The sequence below is a fragment of the Saimiri boliviensis genome, chromosome 2 (assembly GCF_048565385.1).
Source record: "Saimiri boliviensis isolate mSaiBol1 chromosome 2, mSaiBol1.pri, whole genome shotgun sequence".
NCBI lineage: Eukaryota > Metazoa > Chordata > Mammalia > Primates > Cebidae > Saimiri > Saimiri boliviensis.
Genome location: NC_133450.1, coordinates 194,146,690 through 194,167,520, shown reverse-complemented (window position 1 = coordinate 194,167,520; position 20,831 = coordinate 194,146,690). Strand labels below are relative to the sequence as shown.

Sequence of the window (20,831 nt, the reverse complement as noted above, 5' to 3'; positions counted from 1 at the left end):
TCCTCTCCTCTGCACAGCCCAGCGCCGCCTTCATCTGCACCTCGACACCCACAAGCAAGGCATGGGACACCTGCGCCGCCAGGTCCGGCCAGGAGCCTGCCCCCGCCCCCCGCTGCCCCACAGCCCCGCTGCAGCGACGTCCCGAGCTGCCCGGCTGCGGGCGCCGCACTCACCTCCTGCAGCGGAGCGTCCTCCCGTGCGCCCTACTGGGCCGTCCGGCTCCCGGGGGCGAGGTGCATTCAGGCGGCGGCCCGAGACACGCTCTCCCGGCGCTGCTGCATTCCGCCTGCGTGGGAGAGCCAGCCGGCGAGCGCGCGGCGCGGGCGTGTACGAGTGTGTGTTTGTGCGAGTGTGTGTATGTGTGTGTCAGTGTGTGTGCGCGCGCCCGTGGAGCGGAGGTGCGCGGGATCACAGATCCCGCTTGGCGCCCATCCCGCGCTCTGCCTCGTCCGCTGCCTCCTCCTGGCGCTGCCGCTTGCGCAGGGTCCAGGTTTCAGGATCTCCTGTTTGTTTAATCAAAGGGAAGGAGCAAAAGGCTGGCGGGGAGGGGGCGGAGGAGGGGAGAGGAGGGGAAGGGTGCCGGGCTGCGCATGCTCAAGAGAGACCCAGCGCTGTCTCCAGAGCCGAGGCTGAGCAGAGAGAGTGAGCCTGTGGGAGAGGCGAGCCAGGCAGATTGCGTCCAGCCGAGCGGGAGTTGCTCCGCGGGGTTCTCAGGAGGCAGCGGGGAAAACCCGCCGCAAAGGTGCACCCTGCGCGGGGACTCCTCGGCGCGTGCAGTGCTGGAAGCCGGTAGTGGGATTCCCACCCATCCCTGGAGCCCGCTACTGCCTGGAGTCAGTAACGCCGGGCTGTCCTCTCCCTGCGTGGTTTTCGTGCTGGCGCAGGCGTTCCTGTGGGCCATTCTCTCGCCTCTACCCTGGGGGCAACCGAGATGCGACTCCCCAGAGGTTCAGGAGGAACCACAGGCTGCAGGTCGCCCCGAACTAAAATGAGTTTCCTGATGTGTGCTTCTTTCTTCCCCTCCGAACTTCCACTCCTTTAAGAGCTAGAAAAGGCAACATCCAGTCGGGTCCCACAACAGCTTTAATGGGGAGAAGGCGGGGAGGGAGCTAGGGATAACTCTTCCAAAGAACAAAGGAGGAGTGGAAGGAAGGTGAGTCGCTGAGGATCCCATACTCAGCCTCCTTTGGTGACAGGATTAAATGGAAGAGACATTTGCCCTATTCAAGAAGGAAAAATAAAAAAAAGAAGAAGAACAATGGGTTCATTGTCCCCCTTGCCTAGAATGCCAACGCAATTCTAGGTCTTTGTGAGGTTTCTGGCTACTTGGTAAAGTGGAAGAACTGTCAACTCGAAGAAAGTCCAGTAAGAGAACCTGAGCCTGTGATGGCACCGTAACCTGAGGCCAGGGGAGGTGGCAGGTGAGTCTCTGCAAGTGGAGTGGAAACTTCTTGGGTGAGATTGTTCTATGAGCAAAACAGAATGGTTAGGATCCACTCAAGAGCTTCTATTTTCAATCTCTTCCCTGTTTAATCGCTCTGTCTCCCCACACACCACACTTCATTTTGTCTCCTGCAGAAGAAAAGACGTCCCAAGCAGGAAACTTACTGTAAAGAGATTTCTACCTACTTTTTATTCATTTTCTGTCCCTACAGAAAAGGATTACCTTTGGTCCCCTCTGCTTTGGAGGAATAGAGGACAGCCTGCCTCGTGCAAATCTTTTCCAAGCTTTCATTAAAGATCACCTCTAAGCATTTCCACTATACAGTGGAAGCGAGCAGATGCCTTCTTGCTGAACCCTGACCCACATCCCATTCATCTTCCCAATAATAATACCAAGTGACACTCGAACAGCAGGACAATTAGATCAAATCCTAGAGCACACCCAGAGGAGAAAAAACAGCATGTCTAAATACCACCAACAGAAACAAAGTTTAGAAGAATAGACTTAGAGGAAGGAAAGAATGAAGGGAAAGTTCTTAAAAAAAGAAAGTGCCCTGGGTGTAATGGCCGGTTTCTTTTCTCAGTCAGTCCTCTAAAGGAGTAGAATTGCAGCATCTCTTTGCTTAAAGGACAGTGAAAGTGAGTCTCCATCCACCAAGTAGGGGAGATCAGGTTCTCCTGAAGAGCAGCAAAACCTCTAATAGTAAAGCACATAGTGTATTTGGAGCTCCTCCTTCCCGGCCTGTATTTATCAGGACTTTCCTTTGGTGCTGGGCTTCTTGGAAGGCATCCAAGATAAATCTGCCTTGCCACATTCCCCTCGGAACAGTAAACAGTGTTTACTGGAATTTCAAGGTGTTAGCACTGGTGGGGCCATTTGCTTCCTTGAGGCAAGAAAGCCATTCTCTTTGCCCTAGCGCATAAGCACAAGTGAGTGACGGCTTTGAATCCATGAACTAAGCGGGGCTGGGGTTTGCAGTTCACACAGTAGGAGAGAGTTTTAAGGCACTTTCTACTATAGTGATAAGTATCCAGGGTTGCCTGGCCAAGAAGCCCACTCTATTTGAGCTTGGCCTTGGGTGAGAGGGAAAGGGATACCACTCCCATCAATGCTTAGGGACACCCTGTTCACCATTTCAAAGCAGAAAGTAACTCCAACAAGGTCAAAGGTGAAGAGGAATTTTTAAATGCAGAATTGCAAATAAAGTGAAATCACTTTATGGTGCGTCTGCTAGGAGATGGTGAATCAGCAGTTCTGGAAGAGATTTTTACTGTTTAGGGACAGTGGGGGAAACACAGAGGACATTAAGTGAGATATGCACCTAAAGCACGTAACAGAGTGCCTACTGCATAACAAGCTCTCCATAACTTGTAGCTCTTATTTGGGTTATCAATACTTTTATTATTAAAGTAGTTTTTTTTTTAAAAAAAAAAAGGCTAAAAACATATTTTTTTTCCTTAACAGGCAAAACAGATAAAAGTCAAAAGCCTTCCAGTTTTCCTTCTGGCTTCCTCCATCGCCCCCTCACATATCACCCTGATCACTGATGTATTCAAATCTGTGTAATGAAAAGCATGCTATAAAAACGTGTGGCAGTGTGAATGGGGAATCGCTCCAACTCTCACCCTTCCACCCTCAAATCTAGACGTGTGAGATAGCTTTGTCTTTCAGTAACATGCCTCAAGCACTTTTTGCCACTAACGTCTCACAGTGATTAAGGACTCCTGCCTGGCAGGGTCTCTTGCTGTAATACCCTACCTACACTGGAACACCAAGCTTTGTATTTTTACTATTTATTTTTATTTTATTTTATTTTTTATTTTATTTATTTATTTATTTTTTGCCTGCCTTCTAATTTTAGCTATCAAATGTGTTACTCCTCCTAGGTAATAGAATGCCCAAAGCCAATTAATATGCACACATCTGCAGATGGTTTTGAGATAAATTAATGGTGAGAATTTCAGTGGCTACCGGTATTTTTAATGCTCCTTTATCACAGATTTCAGACTTAGTATTCAGCTGCTCTACTTAAAGAATTATCCCTAAACTTTGTACCTCCTTCTACAAACCAGCCAACATACCTAATGGCCTTACTTCTTATGTCAGCAAAATAACCCAGCATTGTTGCCTGGATATATATGAAATTACATATTTTTTAAAAAAACTAGCTATTAAATTTTAAATAGAACTAGCTATTCAAAACATAGTATCAAAAATTATATAATTAGTAAAAACCAGTAATAAAGCACTGAATATAAAATTCTCTAGAGTTATGATACTATAGTGGTGTCTGGATTCTTAGAAAACTGTATTTTCTTATAGTTTTCTATATGTTTACATAGAGTTTTCTAAGAAAACTGTATTATATGAAAATTGAATTAGATTATATATAGGTGAGGTAACAACTCTGTCATGATACAGTATGTACAAAGATTCTGCTCTGAATATTTTCTAAGAAATATGAATATACCATTTCCATTTGAATTTTATCCTACCTATAATTTTGATTCTTTTCAAAAATCACCCTAATAAGACAAATAAATATATAATGTTTTCTTCCTGTAGAAATTTCTTATATATAGCAATCTTTTCTGGTTCAATAAAAATGTCAGGTCATTACTGTAAGGGCTAAACTAGTGGTTTCTTATTCTAAGAATTGAAGTGTTTCTGGAACTATCAAAAACTATTCCAAGACTATCGCTACAGCCCTTTGCATATACTCTTACTGTAACTCTTAACATCAAGTTCTTTTTTACATCTGCCTTGTCCCCACCAGGTTGGATGTAAGCCATTCAAGAGCAGGATTTTTCTTCTTTTATGCTTCTACTGCTTTGTGAAATAAGAAAGATGTATCTGTTCAGTAAATGTTTAAGGAGTAAATGAATAAATACATTGCCAAAAATGAATTTCTGTTGGTAACACGTTGACTTTGAAATAGACTACCAATTACCATGATACTTGGCATTCCTTATAGATGATGAAGTCAGTAGATACTGTTTGGTGTGTGATTATCTCTAAATGGCAGTTGAGATGAGAAAAGCAAATCAGTAGATAGTAGATAGTTTTTAATCCCCTTGGAAACATATATATTAAACCCATATAATTTTTCTGGTTCAGAAAGCGAATTAGTTTTGGCTCTAAGTGTACTATTATTCCAAGGATAGATTCATGCTGACCAACCTAATCCACCACAATAACGTTCTAATGTATTAAACTTTGCCTCGAAGTAGTACAAAATATTTGGGTCAATCATGGTTAGAACTCTTTTTTGTCATCAAGAAGAGCCAAAAAGTAACAAGGGCCACCCCCAGAACTTTATCTGCAGCATTTCTGCTACAGCTGTCTTGAATGAAAGGGTCTGGTAAGAAGCTGGGTCTGTTTTCATGAAAGGGTCTAGTAAGAAGTTGGTTCTGTCTTCATGGATGGGAATTTGGGTGACGGGGAGCAGGTGGGGTGGAGGAAGGCTTAACTATGAACAGTCTCATCTCTGATCAAAACTACACTGAGACAGGGAAAGGAAGATGGGAGGACCAGGGGATTGGCATCCTGTTTATCTTTTCTCTTTCATTAACTCATGCATCTAATAAAAGAGTTTATTAAGAATGATCTGAAAGAGAGAGACAGAGAGATCCCAAAAAAGAAGCTGCAGTCTTTTATAGTCTAATCTCAGAAGTAACAGGCCATCACTTCTGCCACATTTTTTCAATCATACAGACCAACCCTGGTATGCTCCTCAGATTATCTTAATTTTAGGGTGATTTTTCTTGCTAGAACCCTGACTGATCTCAAAAATCTCTTTGTTATTTATGGACTCATCTCACCCACCTTGGACCTAATGCTTGTTGTTATATCATATGCTCTGATTTCTAGGTTTCTCCATATACCATGGTTTATAATCCGGGTTAATGCCTCATATGGCCCGGCCCCCAGCATCTATGCGCATGTGTTGCTGGAACTCCCACCTAGTTTTCCATGTCTGCACAAGTAGGACCAGGTACCTATCACTGATTCCATCATTGTTTGATTCCACCTCCTGGTGCCATCCCAGTTATCCCCTCTTGGAAGCCTCATTGGGAATTGTGAGAATTGTGATTCAACCTCTCTTGGGTTTTACATTTTGTAGATATTCTACTGTTAGCTCTTCCCTTCTGTGGACTCCGCCCTTATCTAAGATAGGCAGTTTTGCAAAAGGCCATCTATCTCTTTTTCTCAGTCTGTTCCATACTGGCAATGTGGAACAATTCACCTCCAATGGTTGATAAATGGCATGACGTGTGTCTTTATTTTTATTATCTTTAAAATGAGAGGGCTGAACTAAATTACTCAATCATCCTTTTTTTTTTTTTTTTTTTTTTTTTTAAGATACAGAGTCTTGCTCTGTCACTCAGGCTAGAGTGCAATGGAAGGATTTCAGCTCACTGCAACCTCCCCTTCCTGGATTCAATTCTTGCGTGTCATCCTCCCAAGAAGCTTGGATTACAGTCATATGCCACCACGTCAGGCGAATTTTTGTATTTTTAGTAGAGACAGGGATTCACTATGTTGGCCAAGCTGGTCTTGAACTCCTGGACTCAGGCAATTCATCCACCTCAGCCTTCCAAAGTGCTGGGATTGAAGGCATGAGCCATCACACCCCGCCCTCAATCATCACTGTTTAATAGTCTAGTCCAGGGGTCAACAAACTTATCCTGCAAAGGACTAGATTGCATATATTTTAGGCTTTGTGGGCCACATGGCCTCTGTCACAACTACTCTGCTCTACAGCCATGGACATGGAATAAAAAATAAGAATGGCTGTGTTCCAATGTATTAAAAACAAAACAAAAACAGATGGTGGACTGGATTTGGCCAAAAAGTTATAGATTGCCAACCCTGAGTCTAACTTCATTTTCCACACTTCATCTCTGGCATCAGCAATGTGTTGAGTAGAAGGAACTTGAATCTTGCTTTCTGTCCTGCCTGTAGGAAAATAATAAGAACCACAAAATTGAGTGCACGAAATCTTAGTCCATTGTCAGTTTGGGGCTCTGCATCAGCGAGTGTGGCTTTCACACTATCTTAAGAATGCATTCAGAAAATTATTTTTCTTCCTTTTTGTAAAGCAATTGGCTGTGTTTTCCACATGGAACAGTGGAAGCAAAGGCAACTACACTATTTTTAACCTAAAACCAACATATGTAGCCCTAAAAGTTCAGCGAGAGGAATATTTTAAAGGAAAATAAAAACAATAGTGTAAGCATGATACTCCTATTAAAATGGAGCAGGTAAATATATTCTAATTATGACTAGCAACTTAGGAAAACTGCCTCTAAAGATAAACTCAATTCCAATAAAACAAATACATTCTTATCCAGGCCCCAGTATAGGAGCAACACTTCTGAGTTGAATTCACACAAGTTGAGCTGCTGCTGTCTGAGCATTTTTCCACATTCAGCCCAAGTTATGAAATTCAGCTTATCTAAAAATTTCACTCTGAGTTTCAGATTCAATGCAATCCCTATCAAAATTCCAACATCTTTTTTGCAGAAATAGAAAAAATCCATTTTAAAATTCATGTGAAATCTCAAGGTTATTTGGGGGAACCCAAATAACCAAGATAACGTAGAAAAAGAACAAAATTGAGGTCCCAAACATCCTGATTTCAAAACCTACCATGAAGCTAAACAAAATATAGTAGTAATGGCCTAAAGACAGACATAAAGATTATTGGAATAAAGGACCCAGAAATAAACACTCACATATATGGTCAAAGTTATTTTTGACAAAGTTGCCAAGACCATTCAATGGGGAAAAGATAGTTTTTTCTCAATAAATGTTGTGGCCAACAGGCACAATAAGGAAGTTGGACACTTACACCATATACACAGATTAACTCAAAATGGATCAAAAACCTGAACACAAGAGCAAAACCTACAAAACTCTTAGAAGAAAACTCTTAGCGGAAAAGCTTCATGACATTGGATTTGGCAATGATTTCTTAGGTATGACACCAAATGTGCAGGCAACAACAGAAAAGATAGATAAATCAGACTACATCAAAACTAAAAACTTCAAAGGACGCCATCAACAGAGTAAAGGGCAACCTATGGAATGTGAGAAAATACTTGCAAATCAGACATTCCATATGTCTGATAGGGTATTAATATCCAGACTATATAAAGAACTACAACAGGAAAAAACACAACCCAATTTAAAAATGGGCAAAGGAGTTGAACAGAAATTTCTTCAAAGAAGATATACGAACGTCCAATAATAAGCCCATGAAAAGATGTTCAGCATCACTATGCAAATCAAAACCACAATGAAATACCACTTCACTACCATTAGGATGGCTTTTATTTTAAATAATGGGAAATAAGTGTTGATGAGGATTTGCAGTAACTGAGACCCTTGGTTTAATGGTGGAAATATGAAATGGTGTGGTCATTATGATGGTTCTTCAAAGAATTAAACATAGAATTAGCATAAGATCCAGCAATTCCATTTTTGGGTATATACCCCTAAAAATGAAAGGTACTTGGACAGACATTTGTACACCCACATTCATAGCAGCATTACTCACAACAGCCAAGATGTAAAAGAAATCCAAGTGTCCACTGACAGATGAATGGATAAATAAAATTTAGCATATATATATATATATATATACACACACAGGTACATACAGTGGAGTATTATTCAGCCTTTAAATTGAAGGAGAATCTGATGTATACTATAACATGAGTAAACCTTGAAGACTATGAGAAATAAGCCAGTCACAAAAGTACAAATGCTGTATAATTCTACCTATGTAAGGTACCTAGAATAATCAAATTCAGAAAAGCAGAAAGTAGTGGTGGTTACCAGAGAATGCAGGTAGGAGGGAATAGGGAGTTATTACTTACGGACAGAGTTTCAGTTTTTGAAGATGAAAAATGTTAGGTGGATGCTGGTGATGGTTACACTTAAAAATGGTTAAAATGGTAAAGTTTATGTTGTGTGTATTTTACCACAATTTTTAAAATTAGAAAAAAAAATTCAATTCACTCCTTCAGTTACTCCCTCCCAGCAAGCTTTCCCGCTCAAAAAAAATAATATTAATGGTACCCATAATCTAGTAAAAACTGGATATTAGGCTGACATTGAGTTGAATTCCAGCTCTGTCAGGGAATGTTTTAGCTACATGCCCATAGGCAAGGTACTCTAAGCCTGTTTTCTCATATACAAAATATGGAAAGTAATTTATCTTAATAAATCATGAGAAATAGGATAACATAAAATATGTCTGGCAAGAAATTGACAATCAGTAAACAGAAGCTATCAGCAGCAGCATCATTCATATTTCCCATCCAAAAGTCATCTTAAAAACTTGAGGTCATCTTTGGTCTCTTATTATAACCAGTTACCATATTTTGTCACCCTGACAGGACAAATCTTTTTATTAAATGTTTCATGATTTTTTTTCTTCCTCTTCTCAAGGCTGACATCCCAAATATCATCCCAAGCTGGGATAAGAAGGGTACACAAAGGGATCTTCATGTATATATTTAACTTTCCTATAGGAATTAGGCTATGATAGGCATCCATTCATTCTTTTATTTAACAAATAGGTACTGTTTGTGCCTATGTAATCAATGAAATTGAGGCCAGGACCTCAACATAGTACTCTGAACAAATCCTGCCTAATATTCTGACTTTGTGTATGTATGTTATTTTCAATTTACAAATGTATTGGGTAAAATAACAATTTCATGAAGGGTATAAAGGAAAAGCCTTGAGGACTTAGCTAAAAACAATCTTAAGGTGTCGCTGGAATAATATACTTCAGTCATATGAATATTTTATGTTAACCACCTAACTTTGATATAGATATGAGTTATGATTTTAAGTCATTTAACTGAAGCCTTTAAGAACATGGCTCCTAGCCCTTGCATAATTCAACAGAACTTTAATGGTAAATGATACATTAATTCAGCAAAGTGCCTAAACCACTCTTCTAACTAGGAAAACTACCTCAGGAAAATTACTCAACTATATACCCAACTATACAAATCTCTTCATAAAGTACCAATGATAATTAATCATCCACTATCAATTATAATATTATCATCATCATCAACAGATAACCTTCATCGGAATTAGTCACCTTTAGTCTAGATAGCTTGGTAAACCAAAGATTCAATAAAGTTAAGTGTCTGTTGTTTTGGTTTGCAGTTTTCCCCTTTTTGCCAGTAATGGTATCCATGTTTCCTCTAAGAAAGCACTATTCTCCAAGTCCATTTGTTTTGAGTGGGATTGAAAAACCTCCTCCTGCTGCAAGCATGTGCATAGAATTCCAACCTAGTTAACCAGACTTTCCCATTGCCCTAGTCATTGTGGTGTTTCAGGGATAGCAAATGATCCAAAATGGGAAAATTAGATTAAAATTCAGAACTTTTGTTCTCACGAAAAAAAAAAAGGCCTCTTTTTTTTACTAGACTGCTAAGCAGTTAAAATGCTGTAAGGCTGGGAATGACGGAAGAGAAACCTTAACACAATTTTGAATCCCTAATCCTACTATGTTCTAAAGTGTCACTGGACTTTTTAGTTGCTTTAGCAGTTAATTTGTTTTCTGCTTAAGGCATTTTGAATTAGATTTCCTTTCCCTGGCCCCATTGAAAATGTCTTTATGGACACATTCATTTAGGCATCTCTTTAAGAATAAAAATAGTAAATAAAAGGGAAAGCAGGCAAAGGATGGGGACAGTGTGTAAAGGATCCCTATGGCTGCACTGTGACTGGTTTCTAGCCCAGGACATTTTAGGCAGTCTTTCACTTATGAGCATACATCTTATGTGTCCTCTTCTCCTTTCCTGAATTGCCAGAATCGATGGCTGGCACTCTTCAAGGCTGACACCCACCGTTAGACAGATGGAGCTGAGTGGGGCAAGGCAGAGGCCAGGGAGACCCTGCCAACTCATTTGGCCTCAGGCCCAGCCCTACTCTATAACCACAGATGCTGTCAATATCCAGCTAAGGCTGGTCTGAGTTCTCTTTACTGTCAGCTTTTCTAGGTCCCTGAAGTTGACAGTGGCATTGCTCCTCCCAGGCCTGGTGGGTACATGTGCCAAATCACAGCTTTACATGGTTGGTAAGGTGTCCCTTGGCATTCAGGCAGGCTAAAGCTGCCTCTCATCCCAAGGGCTCCTGCACCACAGGGATTGTAGGGAGAATGCCTGGAACAGCTGTCACCCCTCTGCTTGTCAGACCCATGTTACTGGCTTTGTTGGTATTCTCTCCTTCCCCATAGTTCCCAGAGTTGTCCAGTTTGTGAGCGTTAACTTCCCAGAGAAAGAGGAACTGTTCTTGGTTTGTCCTCCTCACCAGGTCCATCTTTTATTCTGCATCTAGAAGGAATCTAAAATGTGATCATGTCACTGACTGCCTAACTTTTCAAGGGTTTTCCCAGCCTGATGCTCAAGGTCCTTCATAATCTTGACCAAGGATATATATCTGCCCCAAACTTCACTATTCATAACCCACCCAAATCTTGTCACCTCCAAGCCAGTCCAAATGTGCAAAGTTTTCTCCTATCAGCACCGCTTACATGCAGCTGTGACTTTCCCTGGCTTGTATGCTGAAGTCTTATCTGTCCTTCAAGTGTCAGCTCAGATATCCCTGCATCCAGAAAACGTTTCTGAGTCCCCCAAAAAACAGACTAGGGGAAATAAAGTAACCCTCCTCTGTGTTCTCACAACTTTCTGAGTTCACTTGTATCCTAGAATCTCTCATACTGTAACTACACATTTATACACGGCTATGGTTTAACTATTTTCTTCTACTCCAAAATTTACGGTGAAACTTTTAATAACCATTGTGATAATATTAAGAGGTAGGGCTCTTAGTAAGTCATGAAAATGCAGCTCTATGGATAAGATTAAGGATCTTATAAAAGGGCTTGAGAGTGTGGATTCATTCTCTTCTGCCCTCCTACCATGTAAGAACATAGCATTCCTCCCGCTTTTGCGTTTCTGCCTTAACCATGTGAGGACTCAACAAGAAAATTCTCACTAGATGCTGGCACCTTGATCTTGGATTTCCCAGCCTCCAGAACTGTGAGAAAATAGATTTCTTTGCTTTATAAATTAACCAGTGTCAAATATTTTGTTGTAACAGCACAAACAGACTAAGACAACGTGTGACTCCTTTTACAGCCTGTGAACAAATTGAAAACAGGAGTTATGTTTCTTACCTGATATATAACAAGTACTTCACTTACATTTGTTAAATAAGTAAATTTATGGCATATACATAGTTGTGTTTCCCTATTAGAATTAGAGCATGAAATAAGACAGTAAGGGCCTGACTCCTAGAAGGTGTTTCATTTCAGGAAAAATGTTACTGCTGTCTTCTGCTAGTCCACAGGACTGTCTGATTCTAAGTGAATGTGGATTGTACTGGCCAGGATAGAAGAGCAGGAGGACTCTCACCACTATTTCCTGCCTCTTGTAGGTCTAATAGAGAAGAACTCTTGGCTGTGGAGTATCCCATCACCACTTCCACCAAACCAAATCACTTTATCTCTGTGCCCACTCCCAAAGAGCAGCACATCATGGGTGTATACAGAGCACCAGAGAGCACAGCTCTGCTTTGGCAATAATTGGTACCATGGTACCAGTGTCCCCACACTGTCTGTGACTGGCAGGGATACCCAGTGGCTACTGTGTCACTGCATGCCCATGGTAATGAGTGTCAGCAATATTGAGGGCAGTGAGGCTTCCATGGCACCTGCAATGCTGGCTCAGTGTATTGGTTTTATCCCAAATATTAGGATCTGTGTTAATAATGGTGTGCCACAGCAGTAGTTACAATGTTGAGACTCCCTTTTCTAGATTAGTAGTGTCCACTTGCCAGAAGCCAGAACTAGAAAATAGAAAATTAAATAAATTAAACCCAAATCAAAAAGTAAAGAATAGAACATAGCTGGTAGAAGAAAGGATCTTTTCATCAATACTTGTGCTACCATCTCATATACCATAGAAAAGTGGAAGAAGCTAGAGAATCATTTTTTTCTTCTGTCAATGAGACCATTTTCTCTAAACTATTATGATCTAAGATAATGTTAAAACTCTAGGTACTGTACTGAAATAGAGCCCCAAACCTTGAGTCCAAATCTTGCTTTTGCTCTGTGTTTCTCACGATGTTGTTGAATAAGATCGTTCTCAACCTAGGGACCATTATCTGTAAAATGGGCATAATAAAGACCCATCCCATTGGATTAATACATGGATTACATAAAATAATGTATATCAAAGGACTTCACAAATGTGGGGTGTGTATCAAAGTGCTTTGCAAACTTGGGGTATGATCTGCAGCCATTCTGTAGTGCTTAGTGCTTTATACATAGAAGGTGCTTGATGAATATGTGTTGAGTTGAAATATAAGAGAGCTATCACTAAACACAGCACTGAAATGTGGCAGGATAAATTGATAGTTCCTTACTCTCTCCACTTCAGGTCATTCTCCTCAGTTTTGGAGAAAGAATTGACATTTATCAGATGGTTTGCAACTGAGTGGGGAAAATATATAGGAAGTGACACTTCATTTCAGTGAAAAATGTGCCCCCTAGGTTCTGAAGCAGGAATCACACTTCCTGAGTATCCTTAGAGATTCTCACAGTTCCACAAAGCTCCTCCATAGACACCCTATGGATATTTGAGCGTGAAGAACCTGCAGAGGGTGGTTAGCTGCGTTCACATTCTCTTGACTATTAAGTGGAATAGGGTTTTGTTAGTTGTGGGTAATGGAAGTACCCAACATTACCAAAGAGGACCAAAACCAAAAAAGCCACACATGGTTTCACCATCCACTGTGAACAGAAAAGGGCAGTCTTGGCTAATTGGCTGTCAACAGACGCCTTGCTAACAGTGCTTCAGATGATGGGCGTCATGATTCAAGCAAAGCAGGAATCAGCAAACTCACAATGCCTGCCCAGTGGGCAGTGAGAATCTTCGAGGAATGTTAGGTATAGATGCAAATACAGACTTACAAGAGAAAGGTTCTCCAGTAGACCAGAGTGTATGCCCTTTCAAAGGAAGACACAGTTGTCATGCAGGAATAAGACACAGTGTTATCAGATCTTGGTTTTTCAGGAAAAGTTGCAAGTCAGGTTTTACATGATATCTTTGACTTTTGCAAAAGTTGAATATTTTTGTTTCCCAAAAGGCAGAAAAAGAAGCCCTGTGTTGGTCAAGAAAAACGAGCAAGATTTAAATTATGGTCAGCCAGTGTGCATCTTCTGATGAGAGTTTCTCTAACACTCTTCAGAGCTTTCTTCTTTTGAGGACTTAGCAGGATGTAATAATAAGAATAAAGATTAATAAAATAAAAAGTCCACACAATGGCACATGCTAAGGCCTGTGGATGACTAGATTATGCTGTAGTCACAAGAAAACTATGAGATGCATCAGGACCATTAGGAAAAGAGCTGTGATATAGTAGGGCACAATTTCCTGTGAAGCAGGGGCAGTATGACAAATGAGGGGCTGAAGGCTTTCCGATGCAGCTCCAACAGCATAGACGCGCACGCGCGCACACACACACACACACACACACACACACACACACAGAGCAGACCAGATCTCATGGACAGCATCACACACTTAAAACCATATGCAGCAACATCAATAGGAGAGTCCTGTAGGTGAATGGAATGTAATCTCTCAGCACTCACCTTCTGCAATCAGTAAATTTTCAAAGAGGAACAGATCTTCCTCTAGCGTAGTAAATATTCAACAACATGTCTAGTATCTATGAGTAAATTTGTAATATATTTCATCCAGATTTTCTAGTTGGCCTCAGTGAAAGGACTGGCACATTTCTTTCTTTTCATTATCTATCAAGAATGACAGACTTCCTTGGTAATTTGTATATGTGTTTGAGTGTGTATTTAAATAAACAGGGTTATGTATATTAGTTTATTACAAAATAATGTTATGAAAAATTCAAGGTATAGAGATATTATTTACAGAAAAAATAAACACGGACCTCATTTCCATTTTCCACTTTCCCACTAATCCTACTTTCTCCAGAGGTGACAACTTTTGACATATTACTGTGCATCCTTACAATAAATTTGCTGTACACTTCCATATGAACATAAAATATGTGGCCCATATTCAATAAATGGCGTCAGACATACCTCAAGGTCACTTAGTGTGTTGTCTTTCTGTGTCATTTCACATAGATTAACCACATTCTTTTAATTTGTTATATAGAACACTAATATGAATATATCATTTATTTACCCATTGCTGTATGATGAACATTTAGATTATCTTTAATTTTTGCTGCTTTGAACACTGTTGTAATGAACATCTTTGTACATGTCTCTTTCTGCACACAGATAAATATTACTAGATAGAAGAAGTACGTGTGCACTTCAGATTTTAATAATTAAAAATTTCTCCTCAAACATTTTTACCAGTTTATACTCCTGGAAATAAAAATATATGAGAATACCTGATTCTTAGTACTCTCATGAACTCTAATTTCCCTAAATATTATGAGTATTTTTTCCTATTATTGATGATTTTTCTTTTTCTGTAAATTGCCTGTTTCTGGCCTTTGCTCCTTTTACTATTTATGTTCCTGTCTTTTTCATTTGTATAAGCTTTTTAATATTTGCAATAGCATTTTAAAATATAATGCCAAACTACTGCCTGGTTTTAATTTTTGTGATAATTCAAAATTGTATGTGACTAAATCAATTTTTTCTTTTGTGTTCAAAATTTTTATCACTTTTCTGCATTTTCTTATTGATACTAGTTTTAAAGTCATCATCATAAATTTCATTTTAAAATCTTGTGTGTGTTACACTGAATTTATTTATGTAAAGAATTGTCAACCTAAAATATTGACTCTCTCCCTTCAGTAAAATAGTACCTTTTCATTTATTCAGGTCTTCTCTTGTGTCTTTCAGGAAAGATTTGTATTTTTTGATGTTTGTATTATATATTTCTCATTTGGTTTGGTTTTATATATTTGAAAGATTTTATTATTACAAATGCTTCCAAATTTTTATGGGTCAATGCGATTTTTGCTTTATTTTGTTTTCTTGTAGAGCTACTTTTACAGCTGAGAAATTTTCTTCTTTCTAGTTTACTACAAATTTTATCAAGAATGAGCAATTAATTAGATTAAACATTTTTTGCAATTTTGGGTGATAATAGGATTTTTCCTCTTTTAATCTGTTAGTATGGTGACTTGCTTTAATAGAAATTATTTAATGCTTGACCATTCTAGTATTCCTGAGACTAAACCATTTGATAAGAATTTTTATTTACTATAAAATATTATTAGATTTTTCTTAATATTTAAGAAGGATTTTATATGTATTTAATAATAAAATTTACAATTCTCTCTCATTTTTATTTCTCTGTCTAGTTTTTTTATGTAGATTATAGAAGCCTCATGTGCTGAAGTAAAAAATTTTTTATGGTCTCTGCTATGAAATGGTTTATGTAGCACTGGAATGATTGGTTATTGAGTAAATTTTTGTTATTATTTTTAGTATATCTTTTCTAAGCAACCTGTATTTGGACTGGTTTTGCTACAATATATACCGCTGTTTCAATGTGGAAATTTTTAAAAAATTTATTTTAAGTTCAGGGATACATGTGCAGGATGTTAAAATTTGTTACATAGGTAAATGTGTGTCATGGGGTTTGTTGCACATATTATTTTATCACTTAGGGATTAAGCCTAGTACCCATTAGTTATTTTTCTTAATCCTCTCCCTTCTTCCACCCTCCAGTCTTCAATAAGCCCCAGTGTGTATTGTTCCCCTCTATGTGTCCCTGTGTTCTCATCCTTTAGCTCCCACTTATAAGTGAGAATACGCAGTATATGATTTTCTGTTCCAGCATTCAGTTGCTAGGGATAATGGCCTCCAGCTCCATCATGTCCCTGCAAAGGACACGATCTCATTCTTTTTTATGGCTGTGCAGTATTCCATGGTGTATATGTGTCATATTTTCTTTATTCAGCCTATTATTGATGGGCATTTAGATTGATTCCATGTCTTTGCTATTTATTGTAAAGAGTGCTGTAATAAACATATGTGTGCATATTTCATTATAATAGAATTTTTTATATTCCTCTTAGTATGTATTTAGTAATGGAGTTGCTGGGTTGACAGTGGTATTTCTGTCTCTATGTCTTTGAGGAACTGCCATACCATCTTCCACACTGATTGAACTAATTTACACCCCAACTAACAGTGTAAAAGCATTCCTTTTTCTGCACAACCTCACCAGCATCTGTTATTTTTCGACTTTTTAATAATAGCCACTCACAATGAGATGGCATCTCATTGTGGTTTTCATTTGCATTTCTCTAAAGATCAATGATGTTGAACTTTTTTTCATATGATTGTTGGCCTCATGTATGTCTTCTTTTGAGAAGTGTCTGTTCATGTCCTTTGCCTACTTTTTAATGGAGTTGTTTTTTCTCTTGTAAATTTGTGTAAGTTCCTCATAAATGCTGGATATTAGAACTTTTTCAGATGCATAGCTTGCAAAAATATGTTCCCATTCTGTAGATTGTCTGTTTATTCTGTTGATAGTTTCTTTCACTGTGCAGGAGCTCTTTGTTTTAATTAACTCCAACTTGTCATGTTTTCCTTTTATTGTCTTCATCATGAAATCTTTGCCCATGCCTATGTCCTGAATGATTCAATGTGAAAATTTAATCTATTCACATTTATTGTGATTGAAGATACATTGGAACCATTGAAACCATTTGTACAATATACAGTGAGGTCCCTGCCTTAATCTATTCACATTTATTGTGATCGAAGATACAATATATAGTGAGGTCCCTTCCTACTTACTATTCCTGACATTGGCCATTTGTATCTTCCTTTTTAAAAATCAGTCTTTCCAAGGGTTTCTCTACTTTAGTAGTCTTTCCAAAAAAACTTTTGGCCTTTTTATTCTTTTTATTGTCAATTTTTATTTTATTAGTTTTTGTTATTACATCCTGCTAATTTCTTAGAGCTTAATTCACTGGGTTTTTCTTACTTTCAAAAGGTAGATGTTTAATGCATTGATTTATGTATAAATCTCTATATGTATTATTTTTATATTTTTAATTTTTCAGATTGACACATTAAATTGTATATATTGTAAACTGCATGACATTCTGAAACATACATACATTGCAAAATGGACAAACCAAGCCAAGCAATATGTGCATTACCTCACACTGTTATCATTTTGTGTTTAAAATGTGAGAACATTTTAAACCTTAGCATTTTTTAAGAATACAATGTATCACTATTTATTATAGAGATGTTATGTTGTATAATGTAGCTCTTGAATTTATTCTATCTAACTGAAATTGCTTTTGATTTTACCGTGTTTGCTTGGAGATTTTCCCCTTTTTTAAACTTTATTTTAGAATTGACTAACCAAATTTTGTTTTATTTTTCTTTTCTTTAATGGTTTTATGGTTTTCTATGTGCCCTTTGATGGCTACACTTAAAGTTTTATTTGAATTTATTCATTTCTCTCAATATCTAGAGTTAGTATTATAATCTCTTCTCAATTAAACAATAACATCATATTTTTCCTTCTCTTTCTCTGTATCCTGCCACTTCCTTTGTTAGCTCCATGTTATTGCTTTTTTTTTCACTATACCTTGACAACTACATAGTCATAACAATATGAATTTATTATTATTTGTTTCATTGTGCACCACTTTTTTATTCCCATATGTTCTTTTTGGATTGTATCTGTTTTATTGGCATATCCTCAGTTGCTATTTCAAAGGGATTCTCTGAGTAATAATAATTTTGAGGGTGCATGTTAGAGAAACAACTTAACTTTTCCACTTATATGCAAATTTAGCTGAAGTGGAATTCTTGAATCAAAATTATTTTGTTTAAGAATGGAAATGATACTAAAGTTTATTGCTACTAAAGTTATTATCATTTACTTGAATCCTAGAAGACATCATTGGCAGTATTACTATTCATATATAAAAGCAAATGAGAGTGTGAGGGATATTTTCATTATCTTCTGGAATCTAGAAAAGTCTCATAAAAATCCATTTTTTTGTATCTTTGTAGAAGATATATTTTTTCCCCTCTGGAAGTTTTTAGGATTTTAACTATTGTCCTGAAATTTAGTATGGTTTTTAAAAATCATTTATTCTACTTGTTTCTTGGGGACACTTTTCTACTTAAATGTTTTTGGTTTTGTTCAGCTACATAGAAGTGCTCTTTTATCTTTCTTCTGTTAAACGACCTCTATTCTCTCTTTGTCTCATTCTGAAATAGCTTTTCAGGCACATATGTGTGCCTTCTCCTCTACAGTTTCTCTCAAATCTCTTTCAGTCTGTCTTTTATAAAAATATGTCATTGCATTCAAGGTTTACCCAGGTAATCCAGGATAAACTCTGACTTTTAAGATCTTTCACTTAATCAAACATTTTGCCACATAAAGTAAAATGCACTTGCTTAATAAGATAATACTCATAGTTTCCAGGCATTAATAAGTAAATTAATTTTGCAGGGAAGGACATGTTTTCAGCATACTACAACAAGGCAATCATAGTCCAAAATAGAATACATTCCAGATCACATTTACTTTTCTTTGGATTAAAATTTACTGGCTCATTGGATTATCTAGACTGACTCTTACGTTCAGTTCAACAAATATTCAGTCTATAAAATTAGCATTACAGCATTTAATTCTTACCTATTTCATTGGCATATGGGGAAATAAAATGAGCGATGATATATAAAGCATTTTCTGATGGTATCATGGAAAGAATAGAGGGTCTATAGTTTACATTCTACGTTCCAGAAGCAGACATTGGAATTATAGCCAGAGTCTTGCCACTTAACTTAGTGACCTTGGTCTCTTCATTTATAAAGTAAAGGTAAAACATCTATTTTTACAAGTTTGTTGTCATAATTAAATGAGAATCCATATAAAAATGACTGACATGCTGCCTGCTGCCTGGCTCACAGTAAGATTCATCTTCCTCTTTCTGCTCTGCTAAGAAAAGGTTTTGTACACACTCTGTATTGCTAAAAGATGTTAAGATGCAGATAAGCTTAGATCAGCAGTTTTTATTTTAAGCAAGAAAGACAAACATAGATAATAACTATTTAAATAATTAATAGGCTGGAACAAACTACTGATGCTATACATGAAAAATAAGAATTCTCTGCCAGGACCTAATTCGTGTCCTTGGTCAATACATTTTTCCTCCTCTTTGTTTCAGGGAAAATTAACAGTATTGTGTGTGTGTATATATATATATGCCTAGTCAGGGCCTAGAAAAGTATAAACAAGTAAATTGTACTTACTGCTTAAAGTTATCATTTGCTTGAATTCTAGAAGACATTACTAGGAGTATTACTATTCATATATAAAAGCAAATGAGAGTGTGAGTCAAAGGACTAATAAATTACTCTAAGTTCACTCCACAGTAGTTCTATTTCCCTTTATATCTCTGGCTAAATAGCTCCATTCATTAGTTCTCCAGACTGATAATATCAAGCCTGTGGATCTAACTACGAGGTGGCCTTTTTACTCATAGCCTCTGACAGGATCACAGACTGAAACCCTGGTGTGAGGCAGAGCACTCATAAATGGGGGGTTTTGACCAAAAAGAAGGCTTGATGAGGACCTGTTTATATTTAAAATAAACTCCTTCTTAACTTCTACCATTTAAGTGGTGGTGTTTTCTCACAGCATAAAGACTGAATGGTATGTTCCAAGGTTGAGTGGGTTTTAGTTAAACAACTTATACATATTGAGGATCTAGAAGGTAAAGATGAATTAAAGATTTACACATGAGGCCTAACACCATAAACACTCTAGAAGAAAACCTAGGCAATACCATTCAGGACATAGGCATAGGCAAGGACTTCATGACTAAAACGCCAAAAGCATTGGCAACAAAAGCCAAAATAGACCAATGGGATCTAATTAAACTAAAGAGCTTCTGCACAGAAAAATAAACTATCAATAGACTGAACCGGCAACCAACAGAATGGGAAAAACTTTTGTAATCTAACTATCTGACAAAGGGCTACTATCCAGAATCTACAGAGAACTTAAACAAATTGACAAGAAAAAAGCAAACAACCCCATCAAAAAGTAGGCAAAGGATCTAAACACACACTTGTCAAAAGAAGACATTTACGCAGCCAACAAATATGAAAAAAAAAAAAAAAGCTCATCATCACTGGTCATTAGAGAAATGCAAATCAAAACCACATTGACATACCACCTCACACCAGTTAGAATGGCGATCATTAAAAAATTAGGAGACAACAGATGCTGGAGAGTATGTGGAGAAATAGGAATTCTTTTACACTGTTGATGGGAGTGTAAATTAATTTGGCCATTAT

The 20,831-nt window shown here is 37.8% G+C and overlaps 1 protein-coding gene across 2 annotated transcripts in view; it reads right to left on the bottom strand.

Moving 5' to 3' along the window:
* Positions 1-20,831, bottom strand: part of PLPPR1 (phospholipid phosphatase related 1) — a 464,080-nt gene that overhangs the window by 309,511 nt on the left and 133,738 nt on the right. Inside the window, exon 1 of one of the 2 annotated variants that reach the window (XM_003940093.2) lies at positions 174-538. The exons of the other annotated variant lie outside the window; for it this stretch is intronic. The gene's annotated coding sequence lies outside the window, so the exon portion shown is untranslated. Of the gene's footprint in view, positions 1-173; positions 539-20,831 lie in introns of those variants that run through there. 2 annotated transcript variants of the gene reach the window in all.